This window comes from Schistocerca piceifrons, chromosome 9 (assembly GCF_021461385.2).
Source record: "Schistocerca piceifrons isolate TAMUIC-IGC-003096 chromosome 9, iqSchPice1.1, whole genome shotgun sequence".
Classification (NCBI taxonomy): Eukaryota; Metazoa; Arthropoda; class Insecta; order Orthoptera; family Acrididae; genus Schistocerca; species Schistocerca piceifrons.
Genome location: NC_060146.1, coordinates 212,140,482 through 212,160,090, shown reverse-complemented (window position 1 = coordinate 212,160,090; position 19,609 = coordinate 212,140,482).

The window sequence follows — 19,609 nt, the reverse complement described above, 5'->3', positions numbered from 1 at the left end:
CGCTTTCATTACCATATTACACTAGGTCTGGCCGGAGCTGCCCGAGTCACTGCTTGCTGCCGCTTACGTAGCCCTGTCTGTGGAACTGTTTGTCACATGGCACCGCGAGGTCATCTCTGGTTGTTATCGCTGTCGAACACTGAGGCAACGCTTCGGCACCGCTCCAACCGAACAGTTCTTAAGTGTTCTAATGAACAGTTTTAAATATGGCTGACTCTCAGCAACCGTATGTGAGAGCCAAAGAAACTGCCACATGTCGTGTGGGGTCCCCTCGAGCACGCAGAACTACGACGTGGCGTGGACTCGACTTATGTCTGAAGTAGTGCTGGAGGGAACTAACACCATGAATCCTGCGCGGCTCTCCATAAATCCGTAAGAATACGAGTGGGTGGAGACCTCTTCTGAACAGCAAGGCATCTCAGGTATGCTCAATAATGCTCATGTCTGAGGAGTGGGTGGCCAGCGGAAGTGTTAAAATTCAGAAGAGTGTTCCTGGAGCTACTCCGCAGCAATTCAGGACGTGTGGGGCGTCGCATTGTCCTGCTGGAATTGTCCAAGTCCGTCGAAATGCACAATGCACAATGGACATAAATAGTTACAGGTGATCAGACAGGATGCTTACATACGTTTCACTGTCAGAGTCGTATCTAGACATATCAGACGATCCATATCCTACCACCTGTACATGCCCCACACCACTGCAGAGCCTCCACCAGCTTCAACACTCCTCTGCTCATATGCAGTGTCCATACCCGTACGTGTGCATCCGCTCGATACAATTTGGAACGAGACACGTCCGACCAGACAATATGTTCCCAGTCATCATCATTCCAATGTTGACGTGCCCAGGCGAGGCGTAAGACTATGTGCGGTGCAATTCAAAATGGCTCAAATGGCTCTGAGCACTATGGGACTTAACTTCTAAGGTCATCAGTCGCCAAGAACTTAGAACTACTTAACTAACCTAAGGACATCACACACATCCATAACCGAGGCAGGATTCGAACCTGCGACCGTAGCGGTTGCTCGGCTCCAGACTGTAGCGCCTAGAACCGCACGGCCACTCCGGCTGGCATGTGCGGTGCAGTCATGAAGGGTTCATGAGTGGGCCTTCGGCTCCGAAAGCCCATATCGATGATGTTTCGTTGAATCGTTCGCACGCTGATACTTGTTGATGGCCCAGCGTTGAAATCTGCAGCAATTTTGCAGAAGGGTTGCACTTCTGTCACGTTTAACGATTCTCTTTAGTCGTGGTTGGTCCCGTTCTTACAGGATGTTTTTCCGGCCGCAGCGATGTCGGAGATTTCATGTTATACAGGGTTCCTGATGTTCACGGTAGAAATGGTCGTACGGGAAAATCCCCACTTCATCGCTACCTCGCAGATGCTGTATCTCATCCCTCGTGCGCCACGCTGAAACTCACTTTAATCTTTATAACATGCCATTATAGCAGCGGTAACCGATCTAACAATTGCGTCAGACTCTTGTCTTAGATTTGCGTTGCCGACCTGTTTACATATATCTGTATTTGATTAGGCATGCCTATACCAGTTTCTTTGGCGCTTTAGTGTAGAAATCACACAGCCAATCGGCTGCAAATAACTGGTCGTAGGTTCGAACCCTGCCTCGGGCATGGATGTGTGTGATGTCCTTAGATTAATTAGGTTTAAGTAGTTCTAAGTTCCCCGGGACTGATAGAAAGAAGGATCCTTTATTGTATGATTATATGATAGCGGAACAAACACTGGTAGGAGTTACTTCTGTAAAATATCTGGGAGTATGCGTGCGGAACGATTTGAAGTGGAATGATCATATAAAATTAATTGTTGGTAAGGCGGGTACCATGTTGAGATTCATTGGGAGAGTCCTTAGAAAATGTAGTCCATCAACAAAGGAGGTGGCTTACAAAACTCTCGTTCGACCTATACTTGAGTATTGCTCATCAGTGTGGGATCCGTACCAGATCGGGTTGACGGAGGAGATAGAGAAGATCCAAAGAAGAGCGGCGCGTTTCGTCACAGGGTTATTTGGTAACCGTGATAGCGTTACGGAGATGTTTAACGAACTCAAATGGCAGACTCTGCAAGAGAGGCGCTCTGCATCGCGGTGTAGCTTGCTCGCCAGGTTTCGAGAGGGTGCGTTTCTGGATGAGGTATCGAATATATTGCTTCCCCCTACTTATACCTCCCGAGGAGATCACGAATGTAAAATTAGAGAGATTAGAGCGCGCACGGAGGCTTTCAGACAGTCGTTCTTCCCGCGAACCATACGCGACTGGAACAGGAAAGGGAGATAATGACAGTGGCACGTAAAGTGCCCTCCACCACACACCGTTGGGTGGCTTGCGGAGTATAAATGTAGATGTAGATGTAGATGTAGACCTCAGATGTTAAGTCGCACAGTGCTCAGAGCCATTTGAACTGTTACGTACACTAACCTAGGTTTCGACACCTCTAAGGACGTCTACGTCGGAATGAAATTTTAAGAAATCGCAAACTTACATAGCGAGATGAGAATGGTCAAAGCTCGGAGCAGCTATGCTGAAGTAAAAAAAATTAAAATTAAACACGTTCCAGCCTTTGGCACGTATGCCTTGCTACGGACGACATCAGACTAATGAGTATATCTGGCGGGATTGAGATTCGCAACACCTCAGCTGAATTCATTTGATGATTCGCACGATAAATTTGACGCCCACTAACGCAAGAGATATTGTGGTCGACGTCCAGTTCATTGGCTACACTTCCTGCTCGCGTTATTGACTTGCACGGCACTCTCATTAAGATCGAGCGCCGGGTTCTGCAGTAATTTACTCAGAGACTGCTTTAGTGCATCAGCGTACACAATACTGATGCCATCAACTGTGTTCTGCGTAACGTTGTCAGCAGAGAAACAGGCTTTCCAGCGGTGCTCGGGTGATGCCAATCTGAAATATTTGCTAAGGTCTCGGCAATCTTTGCCAAGCCACTTATTCATTTCAAATATGAATTAAAAAAAAAAAAAAGCGAATGACATACACTGAGGTGCCAAAGAAAGTGGGATAGGCATCCGTATTCAAATAGAGAGATATGTGAACAGACAGATTACAGCTCTGCGCGGTCGGCAACGCCTACATGAGACAAAAAAGTATCTGGCGCAGTTGTTGGATCGGTTACTGCTGCTGCAATGGCAGGTTTTCAGGATTTAAGTGAGTTTGAACGTGGTGTTAATAGTCGGCGCACGAGCGGTGGGACGCAGCATCTCCGAGGTAGCGATGACGTAGGGATTTTCCGGTACGACCATTTCACAAATGTACCGTAAATATCGGGAATCCGGTAAAACATCAGATCTCCGACAGCGCTACGGGCGGAAAAAGATCCTGTAAGAACTGGACCAACGACGACTGACGAGAATCCTTCATCGTCACAGAGGTGCAACCGTTCCGCAAATTGCTGCAGATTTCAGTGCTCCGTTCAACGAAACTGTTGTGACTTGGCAAGACAGCCAAGCCACTAGGAGGAAGCCGAAAGGCACGCGTTTAAGCTCACGCAGGCTGGCGTGAGGTCTGGAACAGGACAAGTAATGGAGACTAGCAAATAAAGTACGTAGCTTCTGGGATCCTTAACTTTAATCCATAATTGGTGAACATCTGTCTGACGGTACATGCATCACAAGATAAATAGCAAATGATAATGGCGCCTTGCTAGGTCGTAGCAAATGACGTAGCTGAAGGCTATGCTAACTATCGTCTCGGCAATTGAGAGCGTAATTTGTCAGTGAACCATCGCTAGCAAAGTCGGCTGTACAACTGGGCGAGTGCTAGGGAGTCTCTCTAGACTAGACCTGCCGTGTGGCGGCGCTCGGTCTGCAATCACTGACAGTGGCGACACGCGGATCCGACGTATACTAACGGACCACGGCCGATTTAAAGGCTACCACCTAGCAAGTGTGGTGTCTGGCGGTGACACCACAGAAACATCATCGATATGGGCTTTCGGAGCCGAAGGCACACTTGTATACCCTTGATGACCGCATCACACATCGCGTTACGCTTCACTGGGGCCCGTCAACATCGACATTGGATTCTTGATGACTGCAAACATGTTGCCTTGTCGGACGAGTCTCGTTTCAAATTGTGTCGAGTGGATGCATGTGTACGGGTGTGGAGACAACCTCATGAATCCATGGACCATGCATGTCAGCAGGGGACTGTTCAAGCTGGTGGAGGCTCTATAATGGTGTGGGGCGTGAGCAGTAAGAGTGATATGGGACCCCTGAAACTAGATACGACTTTGACAAATGACACGTACGCAAACGTTCCGTCTGATAATGTGCATCCATTCACGTCCATTGTGCATTCCGGCGGACTTCAGGAATTGTATCAGGACAATTCGACACCCTACATATCCAGAAATGCTACTGGGTGGCTCCAGGAACGCTCTTGTGAATTAAACACTTCCGCTGGCCACCAAACTCCCCAGATAAGAACATTATTGAGCATATCTGGAATGCCTTGCAACGTTCTGTTCAGAAGACTTCTCCACCCCCTCGTACTCTGATTTGTGGACAGCCCTGCAGGATTCATGGTGTCACTTCCCTACAGCACTACTTCAGACAGTACTCAAGTCCATGCCACGTCGTGTTGTGGCACTTCTGCGTGCTCGCGGTGGTCCTACACGATATTAGACGGGTGAACCAGTTTCTTTGTCTGTTTAGTTTATTTCATAACTACAAAGGTGTCCGAGATAGTAGCAGGCACCTTGGAGCCAAATGAAACAGAATTATTCAACTTGTCGCTACAGAATGGTATCTTAACGGGGTATTTGGCTTCCTTGTGAACCTCCGTGGTAGTACCTCGAACGTAAAGCATATCTGTTGTTCTCCCAGTACAACATTCCAGTGGAAGGTTGATCCTATTGTCCAGCTAGTATAGGACACTTCCTGGCAGATTAAAACTGTGTGCCGGACCGAGACTCGAACTCGGGACCTTTGCCTTTCGCGGGCAAGTGCTCTACCATCTGAGCTAGCCAAGCACGACTCACGCCACGTCCTCACAGATTTACTTCTGCCAGTACCTCGTCTCCTACCTTCCAAACTTTACAGAAGTAAAGCTGTGAGGACCGGGCGAGAGTCGTGCTTGGGTAGCTCAGATGGTAGAGCACTTGCCCGCGAAAGGCAAAGGTCCAGAGTTCGAGTCTCGGACCGGCATACAGTTTTAATCTGCCAGGAAATTTCATATCAGCGCACACTCCGCTGCAGAGTGAAAATCTCATTCTAGTATAGGACAGTTTGACCGATTGCCTTGCTGACAAGATAATTCCCTGGGTTTGGATGTTCCATTCAATTTGTCTACGCTGGTATGAAGTTTTCTGGCTTCGCTCCAATTTTCTTCACTGGATTCGTAGTCATTTCCGTGTTTAGAATAAGCTATTTGTTGAACACACACCTAAAAAACTGACGAAATCCTTATGAATTTTACCGTTATGTGCATATCGAGGCAAGGTTAACTTGCAACAGGTGAGTTACATCTATTCTCAAAAACTACTGATGCCCGGCAGACAGAAACCGAAGAAGATTGAATCAGATTGTCTATCAGTTGTCGAGATGCACGGGATTCGTGAAGAGATTGAGTAAAGAATAAAAGACAACTTTTTCGGAAGTAAAACAAGACAATTAATGGGTGAATTAACCACTAGTGCAAAAGAATCTTTTCCGGACGATTTTCTACAGTTCTATTCCAATTTTGTGGGATATTTGTTACCACGATATGGTATTTAAGAATGAAACGTCTTTTCCAAGATGCTGTGTTTTTAAACTTGAACACCACGAATAAATTACGACGATTTTCAAAAAAGCTGAGGAGCCCTTAAGGATCAGTTAACTGAACATGGACTCCTTGTACGAAGAATTTCAAATAATTAAAAGAATCGTGGACATGGCACAGTCTTTTGGTGACAAAATAAGGGTGCGATTGGGAAATGGAAGAAAATCATGGAAGGGTTTTCACGTTTTATCGTCCATCATCAGTATCCCTAGCTTCAACTGCTTCGTTGAAAGTTTTCTCTCGGCGATGGCATTAAAACTGACTGATGTACGAAATAAACGAACCGCGAATTTGATAAAAACTGAATTAATTATAATTTTCAACTATGATTACAACTGCATAGATTTTTTAAGTATGTAATAGGAAACAAAAGCATGTTAAAACTTACACATTCTTCATAAAAACATTAATAAAGACCAATAAATCACAAAAATATTTTTTTCCGTTGTTCCGGGTAAAAAATAAAATCTCGTTTTTTTTCCCAACCGAACATTTGTCGTTTACAGGATAAAAAAACTCTGACAACACTATCTACAAATATGTTGTATAGTGACCGCTAATGATTGTTTCAAGTTTTATCGCTCCATTTTAGAATAAGCGTTTCCCAAGTGCGCCTACGCCTCTTCGGATAGAAACTGCAAGACCTACAGAACATAGACTTGCAAAGAGCGTCATACAACGTGGCAGACATCCCACTTTTCCTCAGGCGATACAAGACGGTGACAAACAGTTTACGTTTTTCGTATCGCGCGTCCATAAACGAGCGAATCCGGAATCTGGTGATCTTTGACAGGAACGAAGGCTGGCTGCGAGGGCAGCCCTTATGACTGCAAAGGGACTGAGACCACTCACGTCCGAGTCGTTACCATTTCACCCTGTTGCGTCCAAGCCATAGTTCTCAGTCACCAGTTAATTACCGCTATGTCATATCGACCGATGGCTGGAATGTTAGCCGTACCCTGGCGTCCAGTGTCGAAGTAAATGCCGACTGGCAATAGCCATTTGTGGTTTGTGAAAATGTACGAACCTACTGATGTAGGATTTGGGCGGGCGACGTTTTCCTTCTCTAGGAAGGAAATATTTCTGAAACAGAACACAGTGTATCTTTGTTAATGAGATCACGTAACGGTTTGTCACTCAATCGATCGTCTGCTTGATTTCAGTTTGTTATGGAATGTTAGTAATGCCAAGAATTTGTTGGTATGTAATCTTTCTTTATTTATGAACTACGCATTGTTGAGGAGTACTAAACTCCCTAATATTCTGTGTATAGAAACGTAAATTTAATTTTTGAAAGACGATGTAATTTTTAAGATTATACTTCCCTTTTTCATATGCTTAACATTCATGTGCGATAAAATAATTCATTCTTTTAATGTTGGAAACAACGAACAATGCTCACGTGCCTCTACGAAAAACGCGATTGTGTTCCTCAAGGTCGTATTCGCGTATGTCGAGAACGAATTGATGGCTCATCTGCTTGTTGTCAGTGCCACGTCACTTGCTGTTGTTAAGTTGTACCAGTTTATATACACGAGTGGCAGTCAACCTACTTCATCCGCGCTTGTGGTCTCGCGATAGCGTTCTCGCTTCCCGAGCACGGGGTCCCGGGTTCGATTCCCGGTAGGGGTCAGGGATTTTCACCTGCCTCGAGATCACTGCGTGTTCTTGTGTCGTCTTCAACATCATTATTCATCCCCATTGCGGTCGGAGGAAGACATCATCATTAAATTTACTTCCCTGCTTTATAACTCACCATTACTGTGAAACCGGTGGGCGATTAGAAAACTGTACCGCACAAAAAAGATACAAGAGCGTACGGTACGTGAAAGAGGGTCGGGTGGTAAGTGTGGTGAGGTGCTCATGGACAATTCTGGCGCTAACTTTTCCACCAGGTATCGGTATTGAACAAAAATTTCGACATTGTTTATCGATATTGTACCAAACGCAATGTCCATTTCTGAAATATCGATATTCATGTGCCTTTTTCATTGGTTCGTGAAACTTTCATTGGTTCGTGAAACTAATGAAAAATATCAAAATGCTTGCTCCAGCTGTTACAGCAAATGTTGAAAGATTTTCTGATTACAAAGGCATGCCTTCCGACAGCAAACATTTCCTCCATTAGAGAATATCTGCATGTTGAGTGTAGTACACTGCAGTAGCTCTATGATATTTTCGTACACCTTCGAAGAATGAGATTTTACAAAGGAAAACATGTCGATTTTAATTTAATTATCCTTTTTGATATTTCCTATAAAGCCCAATTTATCGATATTTTAAGGTATTTCTTGTGATTCTGCGGCTACAGATCCTTATACATTCTTAACAGTTTATCAGTGTCAGGGGTACTAATATGAAAGCAGACTAGCACTGACAAAAAGTGCAGTCCTGGCCAAGACAAGTCTACGAGTATCTTTTTTTATTTTTTATTTATTTATTGTTCCGTGGGACCAAATTAAGGAGAAGTCTCCATGGTCATGGAACGAGTCAATACATGAAATTATAACACGATATTAGAAACAGATAAAAAGAAATATAAAAAAACATATTTAGGTGACAAGTCGTAAGTTTAAATAAAGAAAATCAACAATGTAACATTGGAATTTGCTTCATTTTTTAGCTCTTCCAGGAGCTCCTCGACAGAATAGAAGGAGTGAGCCATGAGGAAACTCTTCAGTTTAGACTTAAAAGTGTTTGGGCTACTGCTACGAGTTTTGAGTTCTTGTGGCAGCTTATTGAAAATGGATTCAGCAGAATACTGCACTCCTTTCTGCACAAGAGTCAAGGAAGTGCATTCCACATGCAGATTGGATTTCTGCCTAGTATTAACTGAGTGAAAGCTGCTAACTCTTGGGAATAGGCTAATATTGCTAACAACAAACGACATTAAAGAAAATATATACTGTGAGGGCAATGTCAGAATTCCCAGACTATTGAATAGGGGTCGACAAGAGGTTCTCGAACTTACACCACATATAGCTCGAACAGCCTGTTTTTGAGCCAAAAATATTTTTGAATCAGAAGAATTACCCCAAAACGTAATACCATACGACATAAGTGTATGAAAATATGCGAAGTAGACTACTTTTCGTGCTGAAGTGTCACTTATTTCAGATACTGTTCTAATGGTAAATAAAGCAGCATTTAGCTTCTGAACAAGATCCTGGACATGGGCTTTCCACAACAGCTTACTATCGATCCGAACGTCTAGGAACTTGAACTGTTCCGTCTCGCTTATAATATGCCTATTCTGTCTGATCAAAATATCGGTTCTTGTTGAATTGTGGGTAGAAACTGTAAAAACTGAGTCTTACTGTGATTTAGCATCAAATTGTTTTCCACAAGCCACGAACTTATTTCATGAACTACATTATTTGATACTGTTTCTATATTACACACAAGATCCTTCACTACCAAGCTGGTGTCATCAGCAAACAGAAATATTTTTGAATCACCTGCAATACTAGAAGGCATATCGTTTATATAAATAAGAAACAGCAGTGGCCCCAGCACTGACCCTTGGGGAACGCCCCACTTAACAGTGCCCGATTGGGACTGAACATCACTACCACTCTCAATATTGCGGAGAATTACCTTCTGCTTTCTGTTCTTAAAGTAAGAGGCGAACCAATTGTAAGCTACTCCTCTTACTCCATAATGGTCCAACTTCTGCAGTAATATTTTGTGGTCAACACAATCAAAAGTCTTCGTTAAATCAAAGAAAAAACCTAGCGTTCGCAACCTTTTATTTAATCCGTCCAAAACCTCACAGAGAAAAGAGAATATAGCATTTTCAGTTGTTAAACCATTTCTAAACCCAAGCTGAACATTTGACAGCAAATTATGTGAATTTATATGCTCCAGTAACCTTGTATATACAGCCTTCTCCATAACTTTAGCAAACACCGATGGCATAGAAATAGGTCTAAAATTGTCAACATTATCAATGTCTCCCTTTTTATAAAGTGGCTTCACTACCGAGTACTTTAATCGGTCAGGAAACCGACCACTCCTAAAGGAAAAGTTACAGATATGGCTAAGTACTGGGCTAACATACATAGAACAATACTTCAGTATTGTGCTAGATACCCCGTCATATCCATCAGAGTTCTTGGTCTTTAGTGATTTAATTATTAACTCAATCTCCCTCTTGTCAGTATCATGGAGGAGCATTTCAGGTAACAGTCTCGGAACACTTTTTTCTAAGAGCGCTATATGATTCCCTGTTGGAACTAGGTTTCTATTTAGTTCACCTGCTATATTCAGAAAGTGATTATTAAATACTGTACGTATATGCGACTTATCAGTAACACGGACATTCCCACTACGCACTGATTCTATATCCTCGACCTGTCTCTGCAGACCATCCACTTCCTTTACAAACTGACCATATGGTTTTAATTTTATCCTGAGACTTAGCTGTTCTATCTGCATACCACATACTTTTTGCTTCCTAATAACATTTTAAGCACCTTACAATACTGATTGTAATGGGCTGCTGCATTTAGATTTTGACTGTGTCTAACGTTTTGATATAATTGCCACTTTGTTCTACAAGATATTCTTATCCCTCTAGTCAGCCACCCAGGCTGCCTGGTTGTGCTAGCACCCTGTTTTGAACGTTCTAACGGAAAGCAACTTTCAAAGAGCACGAGAAAAGTCTTGAGAAAAGCATTATATTTATCGTCTACTGTATCAGCGCTATAAACATCTTGCCACTCTTGTTCCTTGATAAGGTTTACAAAGGTCTCTACAGCAACTGGATCAGTTTTCCTAAACAGCTGATGACTATATTTAACACTTGTTGCAGCACAAAAATCTTTTAGAGTTAAAATTTGTGCATCATGATCTGAAAGGCCATTCACCTTTTTGCTAACAGAATGCCCTTCTAGTAATGAGGAATGAACAAAAATGTTGTCTATGGTTGTTCTACTGTTCCCTTGCCCTCTCGTTGGAAAGAATACGGTTTGTATAAGATTATATGAATTAAGGAGGTCTACCAGCATCCTCTTCCTTGCACAATCACTTATACAATTAATATTGAAGTCACCACATATAACTAACTTTTTGTATTTCCTATAAAGTGAACCAAGAACCTCCTCTAGCTTCAGCAAAAATGTTGTGAAATCGGAGTCTGGGGATCTATAAATAACAACAGTTAGAAGTTTAGCTGCATTAAATTTAACCACACCCCTGCGCAACGTTCAAACACCTTTTCAGTGCAGTACTTTGAAACATCAACTGACTCAAATGGGATGCCGTTTTTCACATACATGGCTACTCCCCCACATCACAAAGAGCTCCTCGAAAAGCTGCCAGTCAACCTGTAGCCTGGTAAAGGAAGCCTCTGAATTATCTCCTTATTTAAGAAGTGTTCAGATATACCAATAATTTCAGAGTCAACATCCGTAAGCAGTTCACTAACTTCATCTCTAATACCTGCACTGATAAAATGTGCATTCCAGGCCAAGACTACTAGTATCAAACTTACCAAACATACACCGGCATTTGAGGAAAAAAATATAGAGTATGCACGTATGGAGCACAGCATTGTATGGTAGTGATACATGAAATGTGGGAAAGTGGAAACGGAAAAGAATCGAAGCATTTGAGACGTGGCGCTGCAGACGAATGTCTAGAATTATGTAGAGTGATAAGGTAAAGAATGAGGAAGTTCTCACAGTTTGTGAGAGGGAAGGATTATGTGGAAAACACGCCAAGAAGAAGGCACAGGATATAGGACATCTGTTAAGACATGACGGAATAACTTTCTTGATACCAGAGGGAGGTGTAGAGGGTAAAAACTGTAGAGGAACACAGAAAACACATCCATCAAATAATTGAGGACATAGGTTGCAAGTGCTATTCTGAGATGAAGAGGTTGGTACAAGAGAGGGATTCATGGCGGGCCGCATCAAACCAATCAGAAGACGGGTGCCTTAAAAAAACGCGTATATGAAAATACGCCCATTGTTGTGTCAAAAAAAATAAGGAAAAAAGGCCTTGGTTAGCAAGAAACAGATTCTGACAAGTATCGACACCACCATAAAACTAGGAAGGAATTGATCGAAGCGTTTGTCTGTACTCTTTTCTTGTCCATCACACACAGGTCCTAACAAGACAGGATACTATAACTGCTGGAAGCAAGGGAAATGTGTATGTGGAGAAGGACGCCCGAAAATAACCTGCAGTGAGAAAAAGTCGGAGTGGTTGGTCAAGGAAGCAGGTGAAGCGAGGGACTTGATCACTGCCACAGAAAAGGGGGGAAACTAAGTTCACTGGCCTTGCGATACGTCACAACAAATTCTCGACCACAACATTGGAAAGAAATGTTTTCTGGAAGTAATGGAGAGGAATACATCGCAGAATCATCAGGGTTCTGTGATGGACGGGCAAATTCAAACAGTACGCTGACTTGGAACATGCAACAAAGGATACACAAATATGAATACAGCAACGAAGTCATAGACCTTAGAACAGCGGTCAGCAAGTGGAGGACCGGTGAAGGTTAAAAACTGATCCGCCAAAAATATTTTGAAAGTAAAAATAATGTACTGAAATTATTTAAAAAATATATGTTTTCTGCCCATAAGAATTCGTTTGAGCACCACCCTTATCATTTTTTCTAGTCGTATACAATTAACTGCTGAACAATTAGAATTCTTACGGGTTAGTTATAGGTAGAGTAAATATACAGGGTGTTACAAAAAGGTACGTCCAAACTTTCAGGAAGCATTCCTCACACACACATAAAGAAAATACGTTATGTGGACATGTGTCCGGAAACGCTTACTTTCGATGTTAGAGCTCATTTTATTACTTCTCTTCAAATCACATTAATCATGGAATGGAAACACACAGCAACAGAACGTACCAGCGTGACTTCAAACACTTTGTTACAGGAAATGTTCAAAATGTCCTCCATTAGCGAGGATACACGTATCCACCCTCCGTCGCATGGAATCCCTGATGCGCTGATGCAGCCCTGGAGAATGGCGTATTGTATCACAGCCGTCCACAATACGAGCACGAAGAGTCTCTACATTTGGTACCGGGGTTGCGTAGACAGGAGCTTTCAAATGCCCCCATAAATGAAAGTCAAGAGTGTTGAGGTCAGGAGAGCGTGGAGGCCATGGAATTGGTCCGCCTCTACCAAGCCATCGGTCACCGCATCTGTTGTTGAGAAGCGTACGAACACTTCGACTGAAATGTGCAGGAGCTCCATCGTGCATGAACCACATATTGTGTCGTACTTGTAAAGGCACATGTTCTAGCAGCACAGGTAGAGTATCCCGTATGAAATCATGATAACGTGCTCCATTGAGCGTAGGTGGAAGAACATGAGGCCCAATCGAGACACCACCAACAATGCCTGCCCAAAAGTTCACAGAAAATCTGTGTTGATGACGTGATTGTACAATTGCGTGCGGATTCTCGTCAGCCCACACATGTTGATTGTGAAAATTTACAATTTGATTACGTTGGACTGAAGCCTCATCTGTAAAGAGAACATTTGTACTGAAATGAGGATTGACACATTGTTGGATGAACCATTCGCAGAAGTGTACCCGTGGAGGCCAATCAGCTGCTGACAGTGCCTGCACACGCTGTACATGGTACGGAAACAACTGGTTCTCCCGTAGCACTCTCCATACACTGACGTGGTCAACGTTACCTTGTACAGCAGCAACTCCTCTGACGCTGACATTAGGGTTATCGTTAACTGCACGAAGAATTGCCTCGTCCATTGCAGGTGTCCTCGTCGTTGTAGGTCTTCCCCAGTCGCGAGTCATAGGCTGGAATGTTCCGTGCTCCCTAAGACGCCGTTCAATTGCTGCGAACGTCTTCCTGTCGGGACACCTTCGTTCTGGAAATCTGTCTCGATACAAACGTACCGCGCCACGGCTATTGCCTCGTGCTAATCCATACATCAAATGGGCGTCTGCCAACTCCGCATTTGTTAACATTGCACTGACTGCAAAACCACGTTCGTGATGAACACTAACCTGTTGATGCTACGTACTGATGTGCTTGATGCTAGTACTGTAGAGCAATGAGTCGCATGTCAACACAAACACCGAAGTCAACATTACCTCCCTTCAACTGGGCCAACTGGCGGTGAATCGAGGAAGTACAGTACATACTGACGAAACTAAAATGAGCTCTAACATGGAAATTAAGCGTTTCCGGACACATGTCCACATAACATCTTTTCTTTTTTTGTGTGTGAGGAATGTTTCCTGAAAGTTTGGCCGTACCTTTTTGTAACACCATGTATAGTTGCGATGCTGTGCAGCGCTGAAGAGCGGGGATGGAAGGGAACAATCTGGACGGCTGGCGCGGCGTTTTATGTCGATCCACATAGAAGACTTGTACACACTAATGCAACACGAGAATTTCACTCAATGAGCAAGGAAATTTTACAAATCGGTTTCAGACTGGCAACCTCTGAAGCCTCTATTTAACACATTTTTTTGCTCGTAACTCGAACGAAAGCTTAAAGCTAGTTTATGAATCTTCGCGCAAGTTCCCTTGGCGGCGGCGACCTTAAGACAACAAGCGGCTCCTTTGCATGGCAGCTCCTTTCGTCTGCCGCAGCATACACTTTGACACGGAAGTAGCTCCTTTGAGGTGTATCGGCACGTGCTGTGCGCCTGGCCCTGGTATTTCTATAAAGAACGAATCCAAACAAAACACACAAATTTTATCGCCACTTCGTCAGCAATTGATGCGATCTGGTGCGGGGGATTTTGTTATTGTAGAGGGTTTAGCATCGATATGGATCCTAAAACCGTGAAGTTGTTTGTGAAAATAGGAAATTGTTGACTAAGTGGGCTGAAAAATATTGTTTTACTCTGCCTGATAGGCCTGGAGCTGTTCCAGTTTGTATCACATGCAACAGAATAGTCATTCTTGCTGAGTGCCAGTTCAGAGAGACACTACGAAACAAGTCATCGGCAGTTCCACAAAAATTTTCCTCTGGGTAGTGAAGCTCGTCAAGGAAATGTACAGGCATATCTAGCTTCCTACAAAAAAAAGTACGGCCTTCCTAGTTCGCTCTATGAGGCAGCAAGAAAAATTTACAGAAGCAGCGATACGTGTGCGTTGGACGCTTAATAAACACCAGAAGACTTTTCAGATTATGAAATAGTAAAAAAATTATATTGGAAGTGGCGGTGACACTTTTTTAAGCGAAAAAGTATGTTGTTGCTGCAGTTCAAGGTATTCCATTGCCGACAAAAAGTAATACAAGAACCGATATTTTGGCTTCTGACAACAAAGGTAGTTCGCTCAAACTTCTGCAGGAGACGCCTAGCACTAGATGAGTCATGCGACATTGTTGATGAAGAACAAATGTCCATTTTCGTGCGATTTTTTGGATATTGAAATTAAAGAATTATAGGGGAGATTTGCTAACAATATTGCCGTTGAAAGGCGACATTCGCAAATAAGACTTATTCGAGACCTTTGATGAATTCATGACAAAATCAAAGATTAGTCATGATAATATGGTGTTTCTTTCAACTGTCGGCGTACCAGCGACATATGGCAAAGAAAAGGGCTTTTAAAGGGAATCAAAGATAAGAATGCTGGGCTATCTTTTCAGTACATAATTCGCAGGCAGCCCTTTGTGGAAAATTTAGCGTGGGTCTGAGAGAAGTAATGGACAGGTTGATCAAGTTGATTGGTTGTATGAGGTCTCGTTCTGCTTTTCAGCACAGACATGCCAGCCGATGGGGCCGAGCGGTTCTAGGCGCGACCTACGGTCGCAGGTTCGAATCCTACCTCGGGTATGGATGTGTGTGATGTCCTTAGTTAGGTTTAAGTAGGTCTAAGTTCTAGGGGACTGATGACCTCAGATGTTAAGTCCCATAATGCTCAGAGTCATTTGAACCATTTTATCAGCACAGACAGTTCAAAGAGTTCCTTTCTGTGGGTGATTCGGCGCATTCTGACTTGACAGTAGTACAACAATGCTCGTTCGCTAAGTAAAGGTCAAGTGACGGAACGCTTTTGGCAAATAAAAGAAGAAGTAATATCCTTCTTAGAAAGCTTGGCTTCACAAGAAGCAAGAAACCATTAGGAGTTCCTAGCAAACGAACGCAGTACGCTAGCTGTGGCTTTCTTGAAAGACATTCTAAAGTATTTAAATGCCTTCAATACCGAGCTACAAGCAAACGGAAAATTAATATGAGGTCTGATAAAAAGTATTTTCTTTCCGTCGCAAGCTGGGTATTTTTGAAAAAGACATTGCAAGTAGAGAAATTTATGCAATTTCCAACAATTTTTCAATATAAAAATAATTCTGAAATAGTTTTTTTCAGTATTCTCGAATGTTATATCAGATCTTAAGAAGGAATTTGTGACAAGATTTCAAGATTTTTCTGAGATAGAGAAGCTGTCGCGATTCTTTTGAATTTCTCAAGCGGCAGAATGGGGAGATGTGGCTGTGAGGGTGTTGTGTCTTTCAAAACCTTTACTGCAAATGGAGGTAACAGACTTACAGGAAGATATTTCCTCACAAACGTAGAAAACTGCATCCTCTGAAGAATTTTGGAGTAAACACGTCCCAGAAAAATATGGAAATTACAAAAAAATAGCCACATACCTGGCTATTTTGTTTGGCCCCATTTGTGAAATTTCATTTTCAACAGTGAATTTTTTGAAGAACAAGATTAAGGGTCGCCCACCTTGGAGGCACTACTCGCGTAAGCTGCTCCTCACTTAAGACTTTAAGAAACTGGCTCAAGACCGCAAATGTAATTTTTCCCATTGATTTTTTAATACAAATCTGCCTATCTATTCTATTTCATATTTTGTGAGTGAAAATTAAAATAAAAAATAGCACTGAATATATGTTTTATTCTGGAATTTTCCATATACATATACTGTATTCCATATTTTTTGTGAGTGACAAGAAAAATAAAAGTAATGAAGAATTTTAGGCTTTTTCTGAATTTTTGAGCACAGATATCCTCATCTATTGTATTTCATACTATGCATTGAGTGACAATTAAAACAAAGAATCGATGAGGGATATGAGGTTTTTCTTCTGGACGTCGATCAAAATTTTCGAAAGTATCCTGACCCCATCTAAAGTTACTTGCTGACCCGTGCTTCAGGAGATGATGTTCATGTTCTGTGTCTGCCAGATCTGAACTAAATGTTCTCAGTTCGTCTTTAAGTAAGTTGATAGTGACACACCATCACTTCGATCAAACATGAATATCGGCAGTCCAGTAAAGGGAGGAAAATTACGGGTGGAGGGGGGAATTCTTGCAGTCGTAAATTTTCGCACAGTGCTAGAAGGGAGTGTGTTGAACGACACACTAAAAATCTTGACCAGTGGCATGTGAGCGTTGGGGTGGAGGTGGATTTAAAGGTCACTTTTTTATGTTTTCCGTGAATAACTCGAAAACCGCGGCTTCTAGCGAAAGTGTTACCCAGCACTTTATTAAACCACATTAAATTTGCTACCAAGATATCCTATTCGCTTTTCATTATAGGACTAATACGAGGGCTCTTTACCAAGTGCCCGCATCTCGTGGTCGTGCGGTAGCGTTTTCGCTTCCCACGCCCGGGTTCCCGGTTTCGATTCCCGGCGGGGTCAGGGATTTTCTCTGCCTCGTGATGGCTGGGTGTTGTGTGTGATGTCCTTAGGTTAGTTAGGTTTAAGTAGTTCTAAGTTCTAGGGGACTGATGACCATAGATGTTAAGTTCCATAGTGCTAAGAGCCATTTGAACCATTTTTTATACCAAGTAGTGGTAACACACTGCTGTATCGTCAAAACGGTGAATCGGCTATCTGCCATCTGTCTTAACACAACCGAGGCCTGTGAGGCGAGTTTGTACAGCGGGAGGGGCAAATACTCTTCAGTCAATTAGCTGCAGTGTGAAGACCGCTGAACGTCGTAGCAGTAGCACAACCGCCCTAACATCATGTTTACAATGATAGAGCAACATTCTTGACTCAAAAGTGAAGTGGGACGAGGTCGGGGTACGAAAGAATGTTTCCAAGGACTGCGTGCAACGTGTGGTGACGCAGTCTTGCGACACAGCACAGCTGCACAATGGGTTAAGGCGTTCAGATTAGGCAGAGACGCTGTCGACGATCGGCCACGTGCGTGTGGTGAGAATCAGCCACCTGCGTGCAGTGAAACTTCCCAGTGTGTGGGTGGTGCTTTAGATTATCTGCACATAAGAAAGGGAGGAGAGAAAGCTTTTGACAATGTTGACTGGAATACTCTCTTTCAAATTCTAAAGGTGGCAGGGGTAAAATACAGGGAGCGAAAGGCTATTTACAATTTGTGCAGAAACCAGATGGCAGTTATAAGAGTCGAGGGACATGAAAGGGAAGCAGTGGTTGGGAAGGGAGTAAGACAGGGTTGTAGCCTCTCCCCGATGTTATTCAAAAAATGGCTCTGAGCACTATGGGACTTAACAGCTGTGGTCATCAGTCCCCTAGAACTTAGAACTACTTAAACCTAACTAACCTAAGGACATCACACACATCCATGCCCGAGGCAGGATTCGAACGTGCGACCGTAGCAGTCGAGCGGTTCCGGGCTGTGCGCCTAGAACCGCGAGACTACCGCGGCCGGCGATGTTATTAAATCTGTATATTGAGCAAGCAGTAAAGGAAACAAAAGAAAAATTCGGAGTAGGTATTAAAATCCATGGAGAAGAAATAAAAACGTTGAGGTTCGCCGATGACATTGTAATTCTGTCAGAGACAGCAAAGGGCTTGGAAGAGCAGTTGAATGGAATGGACAGTGTCTTGAAAGGAGGATATAAGATGAACATCAACAAAAGCAAAACAAGGATAATGGAATGTAGTCTAATTAAGTCGGGTGATGCTGAGGGAATTAGATTGGGAAATGAGGCACTGAAAGTAGTAAAGGAGTTTTGCTATTTGGGGATGGTCGAAGTAGAGAGGATATAAAATGTAGGCTGGCAATGGCAAGGAAAGCGTTTCTGAAGAAGAGAAATTTGTTAACATCGAGTATAGATTTAAGTGTCAGGAAGTCGTTTCTGAAAGTATTTGTATGGAGTGTAGCCATGAATGGAAGTGAAACATGGACGGTAAATAGTTTGGACAAGAAGAGAATAGAAGCTTTTGAAATGTGGTGCTACAGAAGACTGCTGAAGATTAGATGGGTAGGTCACATAACTAATGAGGAGGTATTGAATAGGATTGGGGAGAAGAGAAGTTTCTTTCGCAACTTGACCAGAAGAAGGGATCAGTTGGTAGACCACAACAACAACAACAACAACAACAACAACAACAAGAAAGTGCATCATACGGTTTCCGCTGCTGCAAGATCATTATCAGTCTGCAGTTGAACGTAAAGGCGCGGATTGTTGATCAGCACCACCACCCCAAGGAAATGTAATCAGTAGGAAAAACAAAGGCGAAAGCTAGTGAAAACGGTATCTTAACGTGAACTAGCCGCCTGAAGATGAACCTGTCGGTTCGAAACCGGCGACGACACAAATAAAAAGCGTTGTAAAAAGTGTCTGGTGGCTGTTATCTTCTGTGTGAGAGTCAACTTTTATGACGTACAGGACGACTCCACGTGCAGCACTTGTTGGATGTTGATCGCAGCTGGACTGCGTAGTGAGTTAGCAGCAGAAACCGGGGAATGCCACAAAACGGTGCTCCACATTCTGCACGACATTCTGGGGTACTGCAAAATTGCAGCACGTTGGATACCCCGTGAAATGTCCGAGGTACAACAGTGACACCGCTATGCCGTCGCACGGGATTTGCTGGGTCGGTACCAAAGGGCAGACAACGACTTT